This window comes from Sus scrofa, chromosome 1, assembly GCF_000003025.6.
Source record: "Sus scrofa isolate TJ Tabasco breed Duroc chromosome 1, Sscrofa11.1, whole genome shotgun sequence".
NCBI classification, from domain to species: Eukaryota; Metazoa; Chordata; class Mammalia; order Artiodactyla; family Suidae; genus Sus; species Sus scrofa.
This window is the reverse complement of record NC_010443.5, coordinates 169,991,299-170,013,918: the sequence shown is the minus strand read 5'-3', so window position 1 is coordinate 170,013,918 and position 22,620 is coordinate 169,991,299. Positions and strand designations below refer to the sequence as shown.

The following is a 22,620-nucleotide window of genomic DNA, read 5'->3' as shown; positions in this document are numbered from 1 at the left end:
AGATGTTAAGAAAACACCCCATTTACAATTGCATCATAAAACAAGTCATTGGGATGTAATGTACAGAACGGTGACTATAATTAATAGTATTGTATTGCATGTTTGAAAATTGCTAGGAAAGTAAATCTTACAAGTTCTTATCACAAAAAAAAAAAACCTTGTAACTTTTTATGGTGAAAGATGACAACTAGATTGAGCATGGCAATCATTTTCAATGTATACAAACATCAAATCAGTATGTTATAAACTTGAAACTAATGTTATATATCAATTGTCCCTTAATTTAAAAAAAATAAAATTTAAAGATTTTTAAGTTTTAAAACTAAATCTTTATAAATTATTCTAAAAATTTAACAGAAAAATAAATGAAAGCATGAAAACAAGGACAATGTCCTAATAAATAGTAAAGTTTTATCATTTTAAATGCCTTTTCGTATACTTAGTGCCTCAGAAGTATTTATCAGTTATAGCCTTAAGAACAACTGTAAAAATAAACCATTCAGAGACACCAGTTATCTTCATTAAACATTTTTTCTGAACACACAGCTAGAAACTTTCTATTCATTCAGTATTTGTTCATGAGTGGAACAGCCTTAGTCCTTTCCCAAGAGTATGTGTGCCAGTACTTAATGGGTCTGGACAGACATCTGATTAGGGCTATGAGAGCTACCTGAACTGCAGAGAAGCTTTTTGGTTCCAGCATGAAAACCTTATGGGGTTTTTTCACAGCTGCTTCTGTGATGGGTATATGCCTTTTGAAATGGGAATTTAAGTGATCTTTGCAAGGGAAGCCCACACCTGGAGTCATGACAAGTAAGAACAAAGAAGGAAAGATATTAATCCAAATTAGTAATTGCTGTGATTGAATTATCTCTTAGGAACAATGTGTCTTATAAACTCTATAATACTACTTGGAATATCAAAACTTGGAACAATAAATGAAGAACATAGTAAATACTAAAGAGATAGTGTGAGAAAACTTGGGTTAATAGCTAGGTCCTTAGTATTTGTGAAGTCTTCCACATAAGTATACATACATGACTGTTTATAATGCAATTAAAAAGGGAGAACAGAAAAATATATTAGAGAAACTTAACTGAATATCTCTTCTACATTTACTCTTACCTAGACAAAAAAAAAAAAAAAAAAAGAGTTCCATTAGAACAAAAAAAGTCTCTTAAAAAAAACAAAAAAACCTTTCCTATAAGCAACATGTTAAGACCACATGGAAAGCTTCTCAATTTCCTTCATTTGTTTTTCCTATTTCGTTATTTCATAAAGCCATTTCTAATAAGCTCCCCGGTGATGCCAGTGCTGCTGGTCCATGGAACATACTTGGAGTATGAAGGCTTTCAACATAATGAGCATAACTCACCTGCCTAAAAAAGATTTTCCTCATTCTTGTACAGAAGGGATCTACCCAGGAGACTCATTACCTCCTAGTCTGTGACTCCCCAATGGAGCACTCACATTGTTTCCCTGGCTTTCTTTAGCAAATACGCATTCTCCATCTTAATTTCCTCATCAAATTCTATGCAGTCATGAGCAATTAAATCTACATTCAATGATAAGAGGCAGAGTTACTTAGTGACAAATGAAGACTCTACAGTCAGACAGCTAAAGGTCCAAAACCTACTCTTGCCTACCTATGTGACCTTGGGAAAGCAGTTTAACCTCTAAACCTCAGTTTTCTTATCTGTAAAATAGAGATGTCAATAATAAATACTTCAAAAGCTTATTCTGAAGATTACATAAAATAATCCATGTAGAATTACCCGGTGAGCACTCAACAAATGCTATTAATACTAATATTAATTCTATTAATATAATCACAGTGCCACAGCATCTACAATGCTAATTTGTGCTCACATCTCTCATGATGAAAGAATCTGAGGCTTAAAACTCATAAGTTTATTTAACCTACTAGAATATTTTACTCTCACAACCACTAGCTGTGTACATCCTCTAGATATATTAATCAATTTTTTTCTTACAAATGCCCAGTGAAGATCAATGCCTGCAATCTTTACACATGTATTCCAGCATATAGAGTATTTATAATTCTTTTGTATTTATCACTGCAACTTCAAATATGCATACAATATTATTAACCTAGCATCTGAAACTCTATCAGTCAGGATTTTCACTTGCAAACAAAATTGAATTAGCTAGTTTAGCATCAAGGGATTTATACAGTATTAGCTTACTCACAGAATCCCTGAGAGGGCCAAGGAACAGGGCGTAAAGGCTCACGGAGTCCATAAACCAAGAACAATGCAGTGATAAGAAAAGCACAGCCACACTGTGGGTCTGCCCTAAGAAACTCCATTAACATCCTCATCCACAGGTTGGTATGCTTAGTTCTGAATGCCTCGAGTCCTCATAGCCACTCTGAAAAAATTCATCACCTTCAAAAGCATGCTTATAGAAGGTCCAATCTCTCTGTCCATGGCCAACATCTCACATGACTTGGCTTTACATCCCAACCTTGTATATGCGCTTTACAGTGGCAATGGAACCTGGGAATGTAATCCATTACTTTCCAAAGACTATCTAAAGACAGGGTGGCATGGTATTAAGTGAGCCAACCTATAGCATTTGCTATAACCTTATGAGTTGTAAGGGTTCCCCCAATTTATGAATATTGGTAGGTAGCAGAGCCTGCTACGCATCATAGAAAAGAAAATGTCAGATATTCACCTTCTCAGTGGCCCTTACAGCTAGAACACAGGCCCATGACCTAAGTCCCACCAGGCTTAGATGCATTCACTCTATAAATTTTTAATTGTGAACCAGTGACATAAAGAAGAGGAGACTGTGAGCAATTTACTCTTGCAATGACAAAAGATAGAGCATGATAATATGGCAATTGCAGCCATGCTAGTGGCCACAACCCAAAGTCCACTGTTACTGCACTCTGTGTTGCAAAGTACAGCACCCAGGCTCAGGAACAGCAGCAATGGCATCCTTAGGGGACATGATTTGGAGCACTGTTCCTAGCGCTATAGCCCTTAGATTCTGTGTAAGTAAATGTCCTAAGAACTAATTCATTTATTTTACAGAGTTGTTTTAACTAAGAACACTAACATATAAAGAAATACCAGCTAAAACCAATTGTCCCTCAAAAAAAGAAAATTAGATATCTGAACTGGTTGAAAATAAAAACAAAGAAAATCCAGCCAACATTAAGAGATGGGAATCTCGTAGCCTATGCACAAATTATGAAATTATCACCTTCGAGTAGTCCCCACTGAACAAGGACCATATAACCCATTGCCACAGAAGTACATGACAAGTGTAAGGAATTCAAGAACTGTGAGGCATGGAAGTTGCTTCTAACAGTGCTACACTGCTTCAAGAAAAGGAATGACAAGCTGAAATCACAAATTCTTGTCTAGAGGCATGAAGTGAAATCCCGAGTTTCTCTGACTGCTAAAAGAATCTCTTATCACTTTCAGTGGCAGGGCTGAGATAACTGAAAATCAAACTAAAACTTTGATCCTGCAGGTTTCTAAATTATAATGTCAGCTGAATTCACAACCCACTGAGATCACTTATATGAAAATAAAGGCATTGATCAGGATAGAACAAAACTGAGATAGGAGTGGGGGGAAATGGGTAGATTTGGATGTTGTAAATTTCCCAAGCCCACCAAATCCCACAACAGGTCCTTACTGGCCAAGGCAGTCTTGCTCTCCCCATCAGGGAAGGTACAGGAGGAATAAATTATCTATGGTAATGGAGGGGGCTGTTACAAAAAATCAAGTTCTTTAGGTAGCAGGGATAGCAGAGTTTATGGCAGCTTGCATGGCCCATTACTAGGTATGTCAACAGTGCAGGCTGTAGTTCTCAACAGCAGTGACAGCAGTGTCCCCACTGAGCTCATTCTGTAGCATGATTTGGACTGTTGTTCCCATCTGCAGTCCCAAGACTGGTTCTATAGCTCAATGTCCTTTGAATGCATAATTTTTTTCTTAAATCAGCCAAAAACTGGTTTCCATTGCTTACAACTAAGAACTACTATGCTTACATTTTTCAATAATGGCTTTTTATTTTCCCTGTAACCTTGTCCTCCCCACCAAAAAAAAATGTCAAGATGTAAAACATTTCAACTCTGATTGCTTTGGAATAGTTAGTCCATGACTGGTCTAAATTTTCCTTAAAATAAGAACTCATGCTTAGAGTGACAGGCTCCCTGCCTGGAAAATTTAGTATGAGATTCATGGCTGTTTGCTACTTACAGAGAAAATTTATTCCCTTACACCTTTATCCATCCTTGTCTCTTTTATATGCAATATTATTATTCACAGTTTTCCAGTGGATTATCAAAGAAAAGGCAAACACAAACTGCTCCCTATGTAGCAGCAGTCATCTAATTCATCAAATCATAACCTACAAATTCCAACATGAGCAATTGCCTGGTCAATCTAACACTGTGACAAACTAAATGCCTGATAAACAATCACAATCCCTTAGAAAATTTATGGCAAAGACTTTCAAAACCTCCAGCAAAGGGCATTATTGGGGTGATAGTGAAAACCATAGATCAAGCACAGCCTATATACTGCAATAAGGCTATTAAAGTTCTTAAAAATTGAACTATTAATAATACATGGGGGGGTAGCTGTAAAGAAAGTCATTTTGCTGCATGAGACCCAGGATAGGACAATATTCTCATTGTTACTCCACTGGGCTGCTTATGCACCTTTCCAGATTTGCTCCAGTCTACCATCTCTTGAACCCTGGATGCTATTCAAAAAGAACCCAGCCACTCCATCAGCTCCCTATCTCTTCATCTTCTAACACCAGTGCCCAACTCACCCAGGCAAGCTTCAGCATGGCCCTGATCAGAGATAACCACCACAGTGGCCACAGTGGCTCCACCCACTACTTCTAGGTTCAGATGAAGCTAAGCTGGCTCCTTGCCATTCAAGTGTCAAAACAGTCACACATTTCCTCTCTCTTTCTCTCTCTCCTCTCTCTCTGATTTTCATCATAGCACTTGTCACCAATTGATTATTCTTGTTCATGTGAGTGCCATACCACCAGGAATTTGATGATCTGTCTTGTTCGACACTGTATCCTTGTACCTAGAACAGTGCTCAGAAGGCCATAGGAATTCTACTGTTTTGTGACTAAATGAAGATTGAAAATTTTCTGCTGGGTTGAGTGGCAAAGAGATGATGAGTGACCTTTACTATTTCAATACAGTTCTGATAAAGAAGCTTCACTGAAGAGAATGGGAAGTAGGAAAATAAACACAGACAGTATAGTTCTTTAGAGAAGTGTAATTGTGGATGGGGAATCACTGGCAGAGTGAGACAAATATAGGGAAGATTTTTAAAGATGAGCAGATGAGGATATTTCAATGACAATGGAAACAGAAGAACACAGGATCCAGACACTTGACTGCTGTTATTCTTACCTCATCCATTTATTCACTCCTTCTCTTGGGTTTTGGAAACCAAGAGAAACTAATAAAATGACTAGCATACACTCTTCAGGAAGGGCACATGCTGTGGGAAACAGTTTCAATAACCAACATATTTGTGTGACAGCACCATTTATGAATGCAGTGAAGTGAATAAACAAGCTGAACTTCTCGTCATTAGCTTTCAATAGGATAGCAGTTTTCCAGACAAATTCAATCTTTTCTGACTCTCAAAGAACAATTTTATATTGAAAGGACTCTATGCTCAAGGAAGAGACTTTTAGTATTAAACCTTAGAATTAAGAAAATTATAATGGCTAAATGTGATGGATAAAAAACAGAAATAATAATTATTTCCTCTTATAAAATACCTGCTTTAGGTAGCAGAGCTAAAAAGCAATAGGTAACAGGAAAAGACTTTTAATGTTGGTTATTTTCAAATCTTTCATCAACTCCATTAAATATGATCATTTTTAAGTGGTCAATTTTTGCCCTTTTATTATTACAAAGCAAACAACTTATTCTGATAAAATTTATTAATTGAGATTAAATTTTCATTGTGTAACACAGTCATCTTAGATGAGCTTGATAGGTGATTATCCCAGAGAAAACAGTAGAAACAGGTGACATAATAGTAAAAGCACTTTAGTCCTACCTTAAACTTATGATTTAACTTATAAAAGTAATACAGGTTAGAAAAGCAAACTAAGAATATGCCCCTGACTCCTATTCCTGCCTAAAATACATCTAAAATTATTTTTCATATTTTTTTAAAGAAAAAAATCCAAATGAGTTCTAGAGAATAAGAATAAATGCCCTCAGGAGTTCCCATCATGGCTCAGTGGTTAACAAACCTAACCAGCATCCATGAAGACATGGGTTTGATCCCTAGCCTTGCTCAGTGGGTTAATGATCCAGCGTTGCTGTGACATAGGCCAGCAGCAACAGCTCCAAATCGACCCCTAGCCTGGGAACCTCTATATGCTGTGGGTGCAGCCCTAAAAAGACAAAAAGAAAAAGAAAAAAAAAGAATAAATGCTCTCAGTGTATTAGAAATATTAAAAGAAAACCCTTTTTAAAAAATGCAGATGGAGTTGAAAAGAGGGCTTGGGAAACTGCTCAAGTTGTTAAGAGAAACATATGTAGTGTATCCAGGTGGGTCAGCAACTCTGGGGCAGACTATTAAGATGGTCACAAGTCTTTCCCTTCCCTTCATTTGCACCCTTGTAATGTGATATTGAAGCTCCACCTATCAAAAGTAGAATCTATTTACCCACATTTTGCACCTGGGTTAGCCATTTGATTTGCTTTAGCCAACAGACATTAGCAAATACGATGCAAGCAAATATGATTAAAAATCTTGTTTCCTTGTACTTAGAACCCTAAGACAATCATGTAAACAAGCCCCAGCTGGCCTGATAAAATATAGGAGGTCTCATGAAGTAGCACCAAGGCGTTCAGCCAATTGCCAGACATATGAGTGAGTCCATCTGAGACCAGTCCTGCAACCAACCAATTGACAGCAAAACAGTAAAAACGACAGAACCACATGCTGGTCACGGAAGCACAAACAAGATCAAGAGAGAAAAGCAGAGCAGCTTAGACCAGATGAACCGCCCAGCAGACCCATAAAATTGTCAGCTAAATAACTGTGCTGCTGTATTAAGCCATTAAGTTTTGGAGAGCTTTTTGTTATTGCTATTGTTAAAACCATAGATAATTGTTACACCTTCCCCTCTACTACTGTACCAATCAATGTACAACAAAGTCATCTGCTTCTAGCAAGAGTAGTTATTGTGAATACATACCCTGCCAAGGAAAATCAAGGTATCAGGAGGCTGGCAACATCTAGAAGAAATAAAAAATATCCAGAAACAGAATACTGGCTACTGGCTCACCCTTCCCTACAATAACTGAAGCAAGCTGTGGTAAATACAAACAATATTCACTGATTGATCTCAGGGACTCTAAAATACAAAGATGAACACAAAACCAAAAATCACCAAACTATTTAAGGGAAACAACACAATAAAAAAGAATTAAGCAACAGAAGAAATGATAACATGTGAACTAAGCAAGAATAAATATTAGAGGAACAAAGTAAATTTAAAAGAAATTTGACTAATTAAATAAAGAAATTTAATTAATAAAATTAATCTTAATGAAAAATATAGGACAAACTATAATTTAAAAGATCAGGCTATGAAAAAGAATTAGTTAGAGATCTTGCAAATGAAATATGCACTTGTCAACATAAAAACTCAATAGATGGGCTGGAAATAAAAGAATGAACATAGCTAAAAATTAAAGATATCCAGTACCACAAATATATATACCACAAAAAAAGATGAACTATATTAAAATATCTTAGTATATCAAGGTTAAATTTTTCTTATTTTAATTCACTGTAATATGGTTATAAAAGAGAATATCCTTGTGCTATTGGAAAATATATGCTAAGTTGTTTAGGGGTAACAGGAAATTAATTCTGCTACATATTCTCAAATGGTTCTGCAAAAAAAAAAAAAAAATATGGAACTATAAAAGAGCAAGAATTACCTGAGGGAAAAAACCAATCAGGAGGCATAATTCTCCCAGACATCAGACAATGTTACAAAGTTACATTAATCAAGACAAAGTGGTACTAGTAAAAAAAACAGAATACAGACCAATGGAACAGAATATAGAACCCAGAAATAAACCCTATACAGACACCTATGGTCAATTAATCTTTAACAAAGAAGGCAAGAATATAAAATGGGAAAAAGTCTCTTCAGCAACTAGGGCTGGGAAAACTGGATAGCCACAGACAAATCAATGAAACTAGAACATACCCTCACACCATACACAAAGATAAACTCAAAATGGCTTAAAGACTTAAACATAAGATAAGACACCATCAAACTCCTAGAAGAGAACTTAGGCAAAACATTCTCTGACATCAACTGTACAAATGTTTTCTTAGATTACGCTCCCAAAGTAACAGAAATAAAAACAAAAATAAACCAATGGGACCTAAACAAACTTAAAAGCTTTTTTGCACAGCAAAGGAAACCATTAAAAAAAAAAAAAAAAAAAGACAACCTACAGAATAGGAGAATATAGTTGCAAATGATGCAACCAACAAGGGCTTAATCTCCAAAATATACAAACAACTCATATAACTCAACAGCAAAAAAAAAAAAAAAAGGAAAACTGGACAGAGGACCTAAATAGCCATTTCTCCAGAGAAGACATACAGACAGCCAACAGGCACATGAAAAAATGCTCAACATCACTAATTATTAGAGAAATACTAATCAAAACTACATTGAGGTACTACCTCACACCGATCAGAATGGCCATCATTAGTAAGTCTACAAACAACAAATGCTGGAGAGGGTGTGGAGAAAAGGGAACATTCCTGCACTGTTGGTGGGAATGTAAATTGGCACAACCACTATGGAAAACAGAATGGAGATACCTCAGAAGACTAAGTAACTATCATATGATCCAGCAATCCTACTCCTAGGCATATATCCAGACAAAGCCTTCATTGAAAAAGATACATGCATCCCTATGCTCATTGCAGAACTATTCACAATAGCCAAGACACAGAAACAACGTAAATGTCCAATGACAGATGAACGGATTAAGATGTAGTACATATACACAAGGAAATAGTACTCAGTCATAGAAAAATAATGCCATCTGCAGCAACATGGATGGAACTAGAGACTCTCACACTGAGTGAAGTAAGTCATAAGGAGAAAGACAAATACCATATGATATAACTTATATCTGGAATCTAATATATGGCACGAATGAACCTATCTGCAGAAAAGAAACAAAATCATGGAGAACAGACTTGTGGTTGTCAAGAGGGAGGGAGAGGGACTGGGAAGGACTGGGAGTTTGGGGCCGTAGATGCAAAGTATTGCATTTGAAATGGATAAGTAATGAGATTCTGCCGTATAGCCCAAGGAACTATACCTGATAACTTGTGATAGAACATGATGGAGGATAATGGGAAAAAAGGAATATATATATATATATATATATATACACACACACACACATACACATATGTATATAAAACTGGGTTACTTTGCTATACAGCAGAAATTGACAGAACACTGTAAATCAACTGTAATAAAAATTTTTAAAGATTTAAATATATTACTCTGTATATTCATTATTTGATGGATCTATGAAAGTAATATAAAACTATCCCTTCTAAAGTCATAACAACACATAATATGTGCAATCATTATGGATAATAATAGTAGTAATATAAATCGTTTGTAATGTCACTGTTAAAATATAGATTCATAAAGCATTTCTGGCTTCATATTTTTGCTGAAGAGCTCATTTTGTACAAAGTAGAGTAAATAAAAGAAACCATCTTTCAGAAAATAAAAAAAAGAGAGAAAGAATGATAAAGCAAAGTGGGCAAGAGGTTAACAGTTTCTAAATCTGCTTGGAGGCTATACAGAAGTTCCTTGTAGTTTTCCAGCAGTGTCCCTATAGTTTGAAAATATTTCCAAATAAATGGTATAAAAATTGTAAACTACATGGAGGATAAATTCAGAAGATCCAGCCTTCATCTATCAAAGTTCCTTAAGAAATGACTAAAAAAAAAATGGAACATGGAAAATAAATAAGAAAAATAATAGAAGATACACTCCTACAATTGAAGAAGGACTCTGGTCTTGAAAGTAAAGGAATGAAGAAGATGAACATAAAAATACTCCACATTTTCATCTATGTCAAAATGAGAAAAACTTTGAAAGAATAGATGGGGAGTGATTTGCAACAACAACAAAAAAAATTGGGCTGCTATCACAATCACATCAATGCTAGATTCAAGAAGATATGCAAGAAATATTTTTAAAGTTCTGAATGAAAATTATTTTGAATCTGAAATTGTTCTGTATTCAATCAAAATTTTATTTGAATATGAAGGCAAAGTAAATATATTTTCAGATCCCCGAGGATAAAGAAATGTTTTCTCCTATAAAAACTCTGTAAACAATATGTGGCATATCAAAACATCACATCATACACCTTAAATACATACAATTTTATTTGTCGATTATGTCTCAGTAAAGCTGGGGATGGGGCAGGGGAATCAATAAGGCCCGAAAAATAAGTAAATAAACAAAAGACTGTAAGAAATGAAGAAGAGGAGTTCCCGTCGTGGGGCAGTAGTTAACAAATCCAACTAGGAACCATGAGGTTGTGGGTTCGATCCCTGGCCTCGCTCAGAGGGTTAAGGATCTGGCGTTGCTGTGAGCTGTGGTGTAGGTCACAGGTGAAGCTCAGATCTGGCATTGCTGTGGCTGTGGTTTAGGGCGGTGGCTACAGCTCCAATTAGACCCCTAGCCTGGGAACCTCCACATGCCACAGGTGTGGCCCTAAAAAGACAAAAGACAAAGAAAAAAAAAAAGGAAATGAAAAAGAAACAATAAATAGAAATGAAACCAATAAAACATTAGCTAGGTAAATTTTAATATTAAATAATAATTATCTGCAACTATTATCTCACATTATCTCAACATGGAAGAAAAAGGCTGACAAAAGGTAATATAAAGTAAAAATTACTGAGATTCCTGCTTTGTTCAGAAAGGATATATATACTGATTTGTTGTGGATGCTGAAAGAAAACTATGTTTAAGTGTATGTCTTATATTTAAAAGTAAAGGTCGGGAGTTCCCATTGTGGCTCAGTGGCAACGAACCCAACTAGTATCCATGAGGATACAGGTTTGATCCCTGGCCTTGCTCAGTGGGTTAAGGATGCCATGTTGCTGTGAGATGTGGTGTAGGTCACAGACATGGCTCTGATCTGGAGTTGCTATGACTGTGGTATAGGCCAGAAGCTGTAGTTCCAATTTGACCCCTAGCATGGTAATTTCCATGTGCCACAGGTGTGCCCCCCTCAAAAAAAAGTAGACCTCAAGAGTTTAGAGGAATAGGATGTATAATTTCCTAACCATAAGAAGGGAAAAACAGAACACAAATATTTTGATCAAAATAAGAACAAAAAATTGGAAAAATGAAAGGAATAAATAATTTGAAAGTATATAAAATAGGTACTACAAAGTAACATGTCAAAAAAATTACAGACGTTGACAATGGCAACAAATGGCAAATTAGGTAAATTCCTTTATTAAAAGTAGAAAATCATGTTGCATTACTAAACTCAGCTATAAGCTATCTATCCAGGACACATCCAAAGCGAAAAGAAACAAAATAAAAATGCAGAGATATTAAATGATTTTTAAAGTAAGTATAATAAATCAGACAAAATATAATTAAAGGTCAAAATATAAAGTAGATTCATGTGTATAAATAATTAGGTGTTTCATATGTTAAAGTATACGGTCAAGAAAAATCATGACATTTTAAGCATAGTCTTAAAATATATAAAATCCTAGAGAAATGCAAAACTAAATCCGGAGTCACAGTAGGAAACTAATATTCTCTCAGTTCATGACAAATCAAGTACACAAATATAAATAGGGATAAAGAAATTTTAAACAAAACAATTAAGGTTTTTATCTAAGTGACATGCAGAAAAGGAATACAGCATAATCTGCTTACTAAATCATGCTGACCAGAATTTCAACAATGATCTTAGAGTTCATATAATTCTTCTCCAAATTTATTTCTGACATTGAAGTTTGTTCCAAATCAATCACTCCTAGCACTCATATTGCTTTTGGCCAAATACTATAAAACAACTTCACAATATGAGGTCTTAGTGAGGGCATCTCCTGAAAGTTAATAAACACATCAGAAAAAAAGAAAAGCCTGGGTTTGAAGGAATGCTATAACACAGTGGCAGATGGTAAAGCCATTCTTTGACATGAAAAATTGGGAAACCAATGCATTTAGAGCAGGAAGTACAGCACATATCCTGTATTTATTAAGAGTTTAAAAAGCGCAACTATAAAATGATATGACCTTTTAAAGTCATGGGCTCATTGAAAACTTCGATATTTGTAAGCACAGCAACTGTTACAAGCCATTCATTCTTCTTTCCCTTACTACTGTGTACAAAAATAACTGTATTATCTTGCTCAGCAAATTTGATTTAGCCCAAAGCTGAGTGAGTAAAAGTGATAGTGATTCATATTGCCAAATAATATCTAAAGGAAAAAGTCTGATTTGACCAGAAAAACCCTTTTATGAGAGAAATAAATTTTCAATAGAATTACGCAGGTTGACATTGCTGGTCTTTCTTATTTTACTACAACCATTTAACTTCCGAAATTGTCCTTTATACAATTATGAGGTTGAGTCCTACCCAAACATCTCTATGGAAAAAAAAGAGATTATGGTGACTTTAAAAGATTTCACACAAATTTATCAATTCCTTCTACTAACTACTGTCCCCCAAAATCACAAAAGAACTTTGTATATCTGCATGCGAAAACAATAAATATTAAAACATTTGAATGACGTAAGAGTGGAGAAATTATAGATTGAAAGGATGACTCTCAAGTATTGTGTTGGAAGGCAGAGATATTTGATTAATATTCTTCAAACTGAGAAGGAATTTCGAGACAAAAAAAAGAAGCAGGCAACTCCATAAAGTGCAATTATGAAGTTTATTGTGGGTAACTTACACACAGGTAGGACTAGGGAGATGATGATCCAGAGGCGTTCACAGCTACACTCTGTTCCACCCAAGGGGGTACAGTGAGATTTAAAGGGGCCAAGGCCAAAAAGAGAATCAGACTACAAGTGAGAAACACCTCTGCATCTATGGGAAAGGGAGGGGGCATTCCTCCCTGCAGGGATCTCATGCCCATTAACCATCTATGTCAGTAGAAGGCATTCTTCCAGTTTTCATATCAGATGAAGGCAAGGGTGAAAGCTGACAAGGAATTTTACCTGGCTTGGAACATTTCTTGTGAGTAGGCTAAATAAAGCTCAGTCACAGAGAAAGGAGACGGGATAGGACTAAAGGCCTAAGACAGAGCTGACAACAGGGAGTGAGTGTGGTTCAGCCACACATATTGACAGGTGATAACATAAACCTACATATCTTAGGAGGTGTTTACAGTAATGGATATTGAACATCTTTGATAATCATTTATAAAGATTTTGGGGAAAATGTGCAATATAAGAGGTTACTGTATTAGTTTCCTGGGGCTACTTTAGCAAAATACCACCAAAATGGTATTAAACAACAGAAATTTATCGTCTCACACTTCTGGAGGCTAGGAGTCTAAGATCAGCTATTGGCAAAGTCTGAAACTTCAAAGGAAAATCTGTTTCATGTCTCTCTCCCAGTTTCTTGTGGTTTGCTGACAATTTTTGGTGTTCCTTGGCTTGTAAAGACATCACCCCAATCTCTGCCTTCATTTTCCCTTGGCATTTTCCCTTGGCATTTTCCCTGTGCACATGTCCATCTCTGTATCTGAAATTCCTCTTTTATATAAGGATACCAGTGATATCCAATTAGAGCCAACCCTAATGACCTCATTTTAACCTAATTACTTCTGGTAAGATCCTATATCCAAATTTGGTCACAGAGCAACTAGGGGTTAGGACTCCAACATCTATTTTTGAGAGTGACACAATTCAACACATAATAGTCACCTTAAGGTAAGCAGTAGATAAAAATCTATTAGCATAATCACACAATGACTTTTGACACTGGAAAAGAATGGCAATTAATAACCATTTGTAGTTTACTAATGCCAATGGATCATGCCCTATAATATGACCGCTTTGCTGATTTTGATGCATCCATAAATAAATTCCAACTAATACAGACAACTTAGTTCTGCCTATTCTCAAAGACAAGCATCCCATTTCTGTTAAGTCTGGAGGAAAGATCCCAGCTCTGCCCCTTGTGCTCCTCCAATACACACACACACACACAGGTCAAACTTAGTCTACAGCCCCTAATAGCCTTAAAAATAATCTTTAAAAAAAAATAAGTATACAAAAAATATGAAGTTGGTACTACATAAGCCAATAGTTAAACTGAACTTAAGAAACCCAAAAATGGGAGTTCCCATCATGGCTCAGTGATTAATGAATCTGACTAGCATCCATAAAGATTCAGGTTGAATCCATGGCCTTGCTCAGTGGGGTAAGGATCCAGCACTGCCATGAGCTGTGGTGTAGGCTGCAGTTGTGGCTCGGATCCTGCATTGCTGTGGCTATGGCATAAGCCACCAGCTACAGCTCCGATTCAAGCCCTAGCCTGGGAACCTCCATAGGCCACAAGTGTTGACTTAAAAAAAAAAAAAAAAAAAAAAGGAAAGAAAGAAGGAAAGAAACTCCCCCAAAAAAGAAACCCAAAGTGAGCTGTCTTCCCCTAGGATAAACTGACACAGAAACAGTGCAGGTCAGGTGAATGGAACATTAAAATAAATTCCGAAGTGTTTCATTTCGTAATACAATAGAATAAGAGATCATTATCTACAAACAATAGACAATAAACCCTAAAAATACTTTTACATTAAAATGTCATTCCTAGAAAGATGGTGGACTATGAAGCTACAGACTTTCTTTCACAGACACTGAATTATCAACCACATATGAACGAGAATTCCTCTGTGAGAACTCTATAGACCAGTTGAGAAGCTACACAACCCATGGCATTGTAAAGCTAAGAAGAGATTTCACTGACCAGAGTAGAAAAATTTGTAGTATTTGGCACACCTGTTCATGTCACTCACTCTGTACAGCATAGTACAGAGTATTCAGGAGCAAACTCCATACCAGTTCTCTTCCTTCAACATGGAAATAAAAAGTGGACTTGGCATCCAATTTTCTGGCTTGTACAGAGGCTATCCAAGGTACTTGTTTTTGTTTTGCCAGATGCAGTCTTGCTTAACTCTTATACTGAGAGTGCTGACAATACCAGTGCCAGACTTTGGAAACCACTGAAAAGAGGCAAGAAGCACATTATATCTGTAGCTCTACAAAAAGACACTAGGGAGAGGAGAAATCAGAAGTTTGAGAAGTGCTAGAACTGCTAGCCAGGCTGGATGGCAAAGGTATACTCCTGGAGAAAGCCAATACACAAAGACTGGGAGAGGTGGTTGGTTCTTAACATGCCTAAGTCCAAAAAGAAATTACAAGGTGTAAAAAGAAACAGAGGAACATGGCACAATCTAATGTAGGAAATTTTACACCAGAAACCAGTCCTACAGAAATGCAAATCTATGAGCTATCTGACAAGTAATTTTTTGAAACTATTAAAAAGAAGTTCAGTCAGCTAAAAGAGAACAAGTAAATGAAATCAGGAAAATTATGCATTAACAAAATGAGAGTAGGAATTCCCTGACGGTCTAGCAGTTAGGAACCTGGTGTTGTCACTGCTGTGGCTCCAGTCCATTCCCTGGCCTGGGAACTTCCACATGCTGTGGGAGTGGCCGAAAAAATGGGAGTATAAATAAAGGGATATAAACTTAAAAAAAAAAACACACACAAATTCTAGAGCTGAAAAATAAAATAACTGAAAAATTTATTAGAGGGCTTCAATAGCAGATGTGATCAAGTAAAAGAAAGAATCAAGAACTTAGATCAATTATTTGAATTCATAGATTCAGAGGAATATAAAGAAAAAGAATGAGGAGGAGCAGGATCAAGATGAAGGAGAAGTAAGATGTGACGCTCACCTGCTCCCACAAACATAAAAATAAACCATATACATACAGAATGATTTGGACAGAACATCTACGGAACATTGGCAGAGCCCTTTAAACTCCAAAAGGGTGAGAAACCTTCTGCATAACTGAGTAGAACAAAAGGGAAAAAAAAAAGAGAGGAGGAAAAAAAAAAAAAAAAAAAGGAACCAGGACAGGACCAGCACTCCTGAGAGGGGGCTGTGAAAAGGGAAAGGAATCTGCACCAGCCAGGATGAAGGGGGGACCTCAAAGCCTTGGAGAAAAATGCAGCAGCCAGACTAGGAGGGAAAAGCAGAAAGAGAGCTGCACAGATCATTGGTGTAACCACCTGGGACACCACAGCCAGAGACACTCAGGAGGGGGCTGGGCATAGAGACTTCAGATGGCAGTTCTGGAGAGAGGACTAGGGCTGGCTGTGTGGGAACTAAGCAGCTAAGACAGTGGTGTACAAATATTTTATTTATTTATTTGGGCCATACCTATGGCAATGGAAGTTTCCAGGCCAGGGACTGAATTGGAGCTGCAGCTGCCAGCCTACACTACAACCACAGCAATATGGGATCCAAACCGCATCTGCAACCTACACTGCAGCTTGCAGCAACACTGGATCCTAACCCACTGAGGGAGGCCAGGGATCAAACCCACATCCTCATGGATAATAGTCAGATTCTCAACCTGCTAAGACACAAGAGGAACTCCAAGGGCTGAGGAACAGAGTGCCACAGCCAAGGGATCTTGGGAGGAGGCCTGCACCTGCAGGAGAAGCAAGACACCATTGTTGAGGAAGGCGAGAGGAGAAGGGGGGCGGTAGCCACAGGAATATCTTTCTCTGTGCATGTGCAGGCTCTGAAGCAGTGGCTCTTGCGTGAGCTGAGCTATGGCAGGGGCAAATCCCCACAAGCATCTCAGATGACAGAGGTGAGTGTGGCCCACCACCACTACAGGTCCATGAACAGGCACCACCTGCAGCCCCAGTCACCTCAGAGGTTACCACAGAGGAGGGCACTGTAACCGAGCACGCTCCATTGCCTTCCCACCCCTGGAATGCACATGCCCTGCTATTGCCACTGCCAAAGGCTCTGGAAACCAGCTACACCTCCCTCAATGTCACTGCCATTTCCCAGAGCCCTGCAACCAGGTGCAGCCTATGCCACCTCCCTGCAGGTTCTCAACACTGCCAAGGGCTCAGCAGCCAGGCACAGTCTACAGGCCCTGCTCAATGACTCCCTCTACCTCGAAGCAAGCACAGGCCATACACTGACACACGGCTAGCAAGGGGATAAGGGCCTGCAAACACTGAGGAAAGAGAGAGCAAGCATCCAAGCCAAAAGCAGCCTTCATGCCAAAAAAATAGTAAGCCCTCATAAACTACCCAGGGATGCTCTTGTACATAACCACAGTAGTTGTTTTCCCTAAACTCACAGAATAAGAAAAATATAAGCAAAATGATAGAAGCTCAAGAACCATTCCCAGTTAAAAGAACAGGAGAATTCCCCTGAAGGAGCAAACAATGAACAGACCTCTGCACTCTAACAGACACTGAGTTCAAAAAGGAGATAGTGAATTATGAGCAAATATGAAGGCATTAAGAGCTGATATGAAACTGACAGAACACTGTAAATCAATCATAATCTAAAAAAATTTTTAAAAGTAGATATGAACAGTAATGCAGATTAATTTAGAAAGGACGAGAAAATAAAAGGAGCCAAGAAAAATTAGAAAATTCATTTGCAGAGACACAAGCTGAATTAAAGCCATTGAAGAAACAAAAGAAATAAAACATATCCAAGTTGGAAGAGAAGAGGTAAAATTGTCACTGTATGCAGATGCTATGATACTATATATGGAAAACCCTAAAGACTCTACACAAAAACTACTCAAACTGATCAACAAATTCAGCAAAGCAGCAGGATATAAGATTAACATTCAGAAATCAGTCACATTTCTGTATACTAACAATGAAATATTAGAAAAGGAACACAAAATACAATTCCTTTTAAAACTGATTCCCTAAAAATTAAATATCTAGGAATAAAACTGACCAAGGAGGCAAAAGACTTATATGCTGAGAAGTATAAAATATTAATCAAGGAAATTAAAGTGGATTCAAAGAAATGGAAAAATACTCCATGCTCCTGAATTGTTAAAATGGCCATACTACCCAAAGCAATCTACAGATTCAATGTAATCCTGATCAAATTACCCATGACATTTTTCACAGAACTAGACAAACAATCCAAAAATTTATATTAAACCATTAAATACCCAGAATTGCCAAGGCAATCTTGAGGAAAAAAAATCAAAGCAGGAGGCATAACTCTCTCGGACTTCAGGTAATATTACAAAGGTATAATAAACAAGACAGTGTGGTACTGGTACAAAAACAGACATATAGACAAGTGGAGCAGAATAAAGAACCCAAAAATACACCCAGACACCTATGGTCAATTAATCTTTAACAAAGAAGGCAAGAATATAAAATGGGAAAAAGTCTCTTCAGCAACTAGGGCTGGGAAAACTGGATAGCCACAGACAAATCAATGAAACTAGAACATACCCTCACACCATACACAAAGATAAACTCAAAATGGCTTAAAGACTTAAACATAAGATAAGACACCATCAAACTCCTAGAAGAGAACTTAGGCAAAACATTCTCTGACATCAACTGTACAAATGTTTTCTTAGATTACACTCCCAAAGTAACAGAAATAAAAACAAAAATAAATCAATGGGACCTAATCAAACTTAAAAGCTTTTTTGCACAGCAAAGGAAACCATTAAAAAAAAAAAAAAAAGACAACCTACAGAATAGGAGAAAATAGTTCCAAATGATACAACCAACAAGGGCTTAATCTCCAAAATACACAAAACAACACATACAACTCAACAGCAAAAAAACAAACAACCCAATTGAAAACTGGGAGAAGGAGTTCCTGTCGTGGCTCAGCAGTTAATGAACCCAACTAGCATCCAGGAGGACGAGCGTTCAATCCCTGGCCTCGTTCAGTGGGTTAAGGATTAGCATTACTGTGAGCTGTGGTGTAGGTTGCAGACCCAGCTTGGATCCCATGTTGCTGTGGCTGTGGCATAGGAAGGCAGCTACAGCTCCAATTGGACCCCTAGCCTGGAAACCTCCATATGTCAAGGGTGCAGACCTAAAAAGACAAAAAGACAGAAAGACAGACAGACAGACAGACAGAAAGAAAGAAAGAAAGAAAGAGAAAGAAAGAAAGAAAGAAGGGAGGACGGAGGGAAAGAAAGAGAGAGAGAGAAAAAGAAAAGAAAGAAAAATGGGAGAAGACCTAAGAAGACATTTCTCCAAAGAAAACATACAGATGGCCAACAGGGACATCAAAAAAATGCTCAACATCACTAATTATCAGAGAAATTAAAATCAAAACTATAATGAGGAGTTCCCGTCGTGGCGCAGTGGTTAACGAATCCGACTAGGAACCATGAGGTCGCGGGTTCGGTCCCTGCCCTTGCTCAGTGGGTTAACGATCCGGTGTTGCTGTGAGCTGTGGTGTAGGTTGCAGACGCGGCTCAGATCCCGCGTTGCTGTGGCTCTGGCGTAGGCCGGTGGCTACAGCTCTGATTCAACCCCTAGCCTGAGAACCTCCATATGCCGCGGGAGCGGCCCAAGAAATAGCAACAACAACAACAACAAAAGACAAAAAGACAAAAAAAAAAAAAAAAAACTATAATGAGACACTATGAGATACCACCCTAAACCAGTCAGAATGGCAATCATTAGTAAATCTACAAATAACAAATTCTGGAGAGGGTGTGGAGAAAAGGGAACCCTCCTTCACTGTTGGTGGGAATGTAAATTGGTACAACCACTATGGAAAACAGTATGGAGGTGCCTCAGAAAACTAAATATAGAACTACCATATGACCCAGCAATCCCACTCCTGGGCATATATCCAGACAAAGCTTTCATTCAGAAAGATATATGCACCCCCAATGTTCATTGCAGCTCTATTCACAATAGCCAAGACATGGAAACAATCTAGATGTCCACTGACAGATGAATGGATTAAGAAGATATGATACCGGGAGTTCCCATTGTGGCTCAGTGGAAACAAATCTGACTGGTTTGATCCCTGGCCTCATTCAGTGGGTTAAGGATCTTGTGGTGCTGTGAGCTGTGCTTGTAAGTCACAGTCATGGCTTAGATCCTGCGTTGCTGTGGCTGTGGCATAGGCCAGCACCTGCAGGTCCAATTCAACCCATAGCCTGGGAACTTCTATATGCCACATGTGTGGCCCTTAAAAAAAAAAAAAAGTTAGAAGAAGAAGATGTACATTACAATGGAATACTACTCAGCCATAAAAAAAGACAAAATAGCACCACTTGTGGCAACATGGATGGAACTAGAGATTCTCATACTAAGTAAGTCAAAAAGAGAAAGACAGATACCATATGCTATGACTTATATGTGGAATTTAAAATATGGCACAGATGAACCTATCTATAGAAGAGAAACAGACTAACAGACATGGAGAACAGATTTGTGGTTGCCAAGGGGGTTGGGGAGGGAGTGGAATGGACTGGGAGTTTGGGGTTAGTAGATGAAAACTATTACATTTAGAATGATAAGCAATGAGGTCCTGCTGTATAGTACAGGGAACTATATCCAATCACTTGTGATAGAATGTGATGCAAGATAATACGAGAAAAAAATGTATATATATGGATGACTGGGTCACTTTGAAGTACAGCACCTGTTGACAGAAAATTATAAATCAACTATAATAAATTTTTAAGTAAAATACAAAGATAAAATAAAAAAACAAAAATAATCTAAAAAGTAAAGGGAGCCTAAAAGACTTTAAGGATACAAACAAGCGGACAAATAAAGGCATTATGGGAATCTCTGAAGAAAAAAGAGAGAAAAGGGCAGTGAGCTTTTCTGAAAAAATATGGCCAAAAATTCCCAAATCTGAGGAAAGAAATGAACATACAGGTTTTAAAAGCGAAAAAAAAAAAATCTAACTGGGATAAATCCACAGAGAACCACATAAATACATTATAACCAAACTATCTAATTAAAAGACAAAGAGAGAATATTGGAAGCAGCAAAAGAAAAACAATTCATCACATACAAGGGAGCTTCCATAAGATTATCAGTGGATTTCTCAGTAGAAATTTAGCAGGACAGAAGGCAATGGAATAACATATTCCAAATGCTAGGAGGAAAAAACTGTCAATCAAAATACTTTATCCAGCAAAACCATCCTTCAAATTGAAGAGGCAAATAAGACATTCCTAAATTTTAAAAACCCAAGGGAATTCATTAACAATTAACCTGCTCCACAAGAAATGTTAAAGGGATCCCTTCAAGTTGAAATGAAAGGACAGCAAACAACAATACAAAGTCAAATGAAAATATAAGGTTCTCCAGTGAAGGTAAATACATAACTAATATCATAGCCTTACTATTGTAAATTGAAGCATAGAATTTAGAGGACAAAAAAATTTCGAAAAGCAAAAATATATGTTAATGGGTATATAATATATAAAGATATAATCTGTGACAATATCATAAAAGTGGAGGAAGGGTGTAGAATAGTAGAATTTTTTAATGCAATTGAAGTTATCAGTTTAAAACAGGAAATCTAATTTTAAGACAGCTTATATAGTTTGAATGGTGACCACAAAGAAAATAACTATAGAATATACAGAAAATAAAATGAGAGGGAAATCAAAGCACATCACTAGGAGTTCTTGTTGTGGCTCAATGGGTTAAGAACCCGATACAGTGTCCACAAGGATTTGGGTTCAATTCCTCACTCTGCTCAGTGGGTTAAGGATCCAGTGTTGCCACAACCTGTGATGTAGGTCACAGAAGCAGCTCAGATCTGGTGTAGCTGTGGCTGTGGTATGGGCCAGCAGGTTCAACTCCAATTTGTCCCCTAGCCTGGGAACTTCCATATGCCACAGGTGTGGCCCTTAAAAAATAATTTTTTTTAAAAAGCATATCACTACAAAAAAAATCAGTGGAACACAGAGGAAGACAATGAGAAAGGAAAGGAGGAACAAAAAGCTACAGGATACAGAGAACACAATTAACAAAACTGACAATAGTCTTTCCCCATCAGTAACTAATGTAAAAATAAATGGTTTAAACTCCCATCAAATGACAGTCTGAATGGATTTTTAAAAGGATCCAATTTGGGGAGCTCCCATAGTGGCTCAGCAGAAACGCATTTGACTAGTATCCATGAGGACGCAGGCTCAATCCCTGACCTCACTCAGTGGGTTAAGGATCCAGCGGTGCCATGAGCTGTGGTGTAGGTCACAGATGTGGCTCAGATCTGGTGTTGCTGTGGCTGAGGCATAGGCCAACAGCTGCAGCTCTGATTCAACCCCTAGCCTGAGAACCCCCATGTGCCTCAGGTGCAGCCCTAAAAAGACAAAAAAAAAAAAATCCAATTATATACTGACACAAGAGACTCATTAGATGTAAAGACACACATAAGCTGAATGTGTAAGGAATAAAAAAAGGTATTCCATGCAAACAGCAATCAAAAGAAAGCAGAAGAGG

General features: G+C 37.3%; 1 long non-coding RNA gene across 3 annotated transcripts in view; it reads right to left on the bottom strand.

Moving 5' to 3' along the window:
* Nucleotides 1–22,620, bottom strand: part of LOC102162695 — a 706,046-nt gene that overhangs the window by 607,927 nt on the left and 75,499 nt on the right. The window lies entirely within an intron of this gene.